This window comes from Bombina bombina, chromosome 7 (genome assembly GCF_027579735.1).
Source record: "Bombina bombina isolate aBomBom1 chromosome 7, aBomBom1.pri, whole genome shotgun sequence".
In the NCBI taxonomy this organism is placed as follows: Eukaryota; Metazoa; Chordata; class Amphibia; order Anura; family Bombinatoridae; genus Bombina; species Bombina bombina.
Window position 1 is genome coordinate 573,611,924 of NC_069505.1, and position 4,790 is coordinate 573,616,713.

Genomic DNA, 4,790 nt, shown 5'->3' on the forward strand with positions numbered 1-4,790 from the left:
TAAAGAGCGCCCAGCCCAATCGATACTGCAAACAGAAAAAACTTTTTCTGTTTACTTCTTTGACTATAAAATATATTATTCCCAGTAGTTGATCATATCATATGCTGAATTAAATACCTGGGGTGATCTTGTTTGTAATGGAAATATCCAATATATATTTTTTCCCATAAATTATGAGAGTTTCTCCTCTGGGATGTACTAAAATCTTCTCAATAACCTGCCATTTTAACGTGTTAACATTCAGACCATGAACCTCTATGAATTTTTTGATAGCAGAGAACAGGGATCCTTTAGTTTAATATCACTGAGATATACTCTAATGTGTGAACCTCACTTGTAGTTCACCCAACATATTGAAGGCGGCACTGTATATAAGTTACTAAATAAACTACAACTGAAGAGGCACAATTGATACAGAGATTTGTTTCAGAACTTTCTTTAGATACACAAGGGGTACGTTATCTGTCTGTGGATACAAATCCAAAGGCTTTGCATCTCCAGTGGTCACATTTACATGTACCCTTATGGTTTAGCCAAGAACTCCTCCTATCAGGATTTTCAGATCTCAATCTAGAAGGTGAAACCAGATTTCTTCAGTATACACAAGAGAGGAACCATTGGATGATACTTTGGAACAAAATAGAACATGCCAGTCCATACCATTAACTGGGTTATGTTTAGAGGATATCAGGAAAAAAAACTGGATAATATTAAGGTAAATAAAACTCCAGGCCCAGATGGAATACACCCAAGGGTGTTAAGGGAATTTAGCACTGTTATAGACAAACCTCTACTCTTAATTTTTCAAGACTCATTATCCTCAGGCATGGTACCCCAGGATTGGCATAAAGCTGATGTGGTGCCACTCTTCAAAAAGGGAAGCAGGGATGATCCAGGAAGCTATAGACCAGTTAGTCTGACATCAATAGTGGGGAAGATATTTGAAGAGATTATAAGGGATTATATTGATGAGCATATTCGTGTAAACAAGATTATGAGTTCTAATCAGCATGGTTTTAGGAAAAATAGATCATGTCAAACTAATCTAATTAGATTCTACGAGGAAGTAAGTAAAAATATAGATAAAGGGGAATCAGTTGATGTGATATACTTAGATTTTGCAAAGGCATTTGATACAGTGCCACATGAGGGATTAATGCACAAAATTAAGGGACTGGGAATAGCTGAAAATGTTAGCTCATGGATAAATAACTGGATAAAAGAAAGGGAGCAATGAGTAGTAGTAAATGGATCATACTCAGATTGGACAAAGGTAATCAGTGGAGTTCCCCAGGGATCAGTACTGGGCCCCGTTCTTTTTAATATTTTTATAAATGACTTGGAGCAAGGATTAAATAGCGACATCTCTATTTTTGCAGATGACACAAAGTTATGTAAGGTAATTAGGTCAGAGCAGGATGAACTTTCATTACAAAGGGATCTGCAAAAATTAGAAGTATGGGCAAGTAAATGAAAAATGAGATTTAATACGGAAAAATGCAAGGTTCTACATTTTGGAAGTAAAAATAAGCAGGCAACGTATTTTTTAAATGGAACAAGACTTAGCCAAACAGAGGAGGAAAGGGATTTGGGAGTAGTAATAGATAACAAGCTAAAGATGGGCGCACAATGCAGGGCAGCGGCTTCAAAGGCTAATAAGATACTAGCATGTATTAAAAGAGGCATTGATTTAAGGGAGGAAAGCATAATTCTGTCACTATATAAAGCCCTGGTAAGACCTCATTTTAAATATGGAGTGCAGTTCTGGGGACCGATCGCAAAAAAAGATATTGCAGAACTAGAAAAAGTTCAGAGAAGGGCCACAAAGCTAATAAGGGGATTGGAGAAATTAACCTATGAGGAGAGGCTAGCCAAACTGAGTCTGTTTTCTTTAGAAAAAAAGGCGCTTGAGAGGTGACATGATTACTTTATATAAATATATTCAAGGCCCATATTCAGAGATGGCAGAAGCTCTGTTTATTTCTAGAAAATTGATTCTGACAAGAGGTCACAATTTAAGGTTGGAGGAAAGGAGATTTAATCTCCTGCAACGGAAACGTTTTTTCACTGTAAGAGCAATAAAATTGTGGAACTCATTACCAAAGGAGGTAGTGAATGCCAATACCCTAGATACATTTAAAAATAGTCTGGATACATTTCTGTATATAAACAAAATTCATGGATATGATTGATAGTATTAAATGAGTCACTTTTTATTGGGGTTATTTAAGCTTAACTGGAGCTTTTTGTAAGTATTTTAGATTTGTATAGGTTGAACTCGATGGACTTCAGTCTTTTTTCAACCTTATCTACTATGTTACTATGTTACTATGTTACCTATAGTGCAATTACTCATATTAATACTAATCTTATTACTCTGTAAATCATCATCAACCACTAACATTTGGAAATATTTTTTAACAATACAACATACTTTTCATCCTTGTACTGGTCATTATAGTAACAGCCTGAAAACACTCACTACTATGTTTGTCCTTATTAACTAATAAAGATTTCCTGGTTAATTGATCTACATAACTTTTCGCTCCTCAAATAATTATTTTACCCCTTGCCATAAGGCTATTCAATATTTCTTTGGCTTGCTCTTCATAAATCTCACTGCTTAAACAGTTGCGGTTTACTCAAACAAACTGCCCCTTGGTAACGCAAAGGGGATATGTGAGTGATGACAGGAAGAAGTATTAAGTAATGGATTACCCATGATCAGTTTAAAATAAACTCTAGTCTCCACCACACCAGATTCACCACTACCTTGTAGGATGGTGTCTATATATTTTGTGGTAGATATTTTGTAATCAAATGCAAATTTCAGAACAATATAGTTGGTATTCAGATAGTCTACAAACTTAACAGCATCGTCTTGAGTGCCTATCCAAGCAAATATCAAGTAATCAATAAATCTTTTATAATGTATGATAAACTTCCTAAAGGTGTTCCTATCTAAAAAATACATGGGACTCCCCCCACCAACCCATAAAAAGTTTGGTGTAGGAGGGGGTTAATTTGGCTCCCATTGCAGTCCTACATCTCTGCAGATCGAAAACACCAGGAAAAACAAAGTAATTATGTTCGAACAAAAATGTGGTAAATCTCACAACCAAAATCCTGAAAAACCAAAGAATACTTACTCCTATGTTTCAGAAAATATTTTACAGCATCTAGCCCCTATTCATGTGGGATAGAAGTTTACAAAGCTATTACACCAACTGTCAAACAACCATTCTGTTTTTTCATGTGACATTAGAAATTTCATTGATCAGATGTTTGGTATCCCTCAAATAATTCTGTAAATTCAACACAAATGGTTGTAAGATATCATCTAAGCCATTAAGACAAATGTTCAAGTAATGAAACTATGCCTGAAACCATAGGATGGTCTTGTACATTCTCAAACAATTTATGTACTTAAGTCAAACACGATGGATTATAAGGAAGAGTGATATAATTATTTTCCCTAGTCAATTGTCGTAAAGCCTCAATGATATAATAATCACATTTGTTAACAATAACTACACTACTACCTTTATAAGACTGTCGGATCTCTATATCTTGAGTGCCCTGCAGGCTCGCCAGAAACAGCAGTTATGAAGCAGCGGTCTAAAGACCGCTGCTCCATAACCCTGTCCCCCTGCTCTGAGGAGGCGGACAGACATCGTCGCAATTCAACCAGATCGAGTACGATTGGGTTGATTGACACCCGCTGCTAGCGGCCAATTGGACGCGAATCTGCAGGGGGCGGCGTTGCACCAGCAGCTCACAAGAGCTGCTGGTGCAATGCTGAATACGGAGAGCGTATTGCTCTCCGCATTCAGCGAGGTCTGTCGGACCTGATCCGCACTGTCGGATCAGGTCCAACAGACCTTTAATAAATAGGCCTCCTTGTCTCTGTTTTACTGATTTCAAAGCCAACATCTCTTTCCTCGTTACATTATTTGTATATTTGTATTTCTATATTTATTCCTATGAACATACAAACAGAAAGAGTAGTGCTCTACCAAGAACGACCAACAGCTCAGTAGCTTGTTCTATGGTAAGTTACCCCGTGGGAACAGTCTCTTTTAGCCCAATTGTCCTTTTCACAGAAGTGAATTTTCCTGAAGTAGATCAGTCTGATCCAACCTAGTAAGGTCAGTCCAGCCCGAAATACCAGGCAATTCTCCTCTGAACAAGGAACATGACAACTCCAGACAATTTTTTCGGCCATCTTTACTTCTCGTTTTCTCTTTCTGTATGTAATTAATATGAACATTGGTTTCCACTTAAATCTCTCTCAATACGTTGTTGAAACTTCTCCAAAATATTCCCTCAACTCTGAATCGGATAAAACATGGATTTCATCCTAAAACTCTTCAAAGCCCTTGTTCTATTTGACCCTCCATCTACTGGGTTATCAGTAGCTAAATCCTCCAAATCTCGAACAGTACAATATTGATTAAAATTGAGTTTGTCAAGGGACAATTAGGAGTTAAATCAGGAGCTTCATTCTGAAAATATTTTCTCAATGTTAAATTCCTAACAAGTTTATTTACATCTAATAAGGTATGAAATGAATTCAAATCAACAGAGGGAACAAAATTCAAAAAAGGTTCGACACCTCAATTTACTCTGCAGTTAGTCTAATATTAGATCAATTAATTACATTTCCAAAGCGTATTTGTTTTTGTTCCTTCCTCTTATTTGTCTTAGAGGATACCATTTTTGATGTTTGATATGAGTGGGAAAAACTTGTCCAAGCTGTTGATTTTTATTGGGATCTGGACCAAAACTAG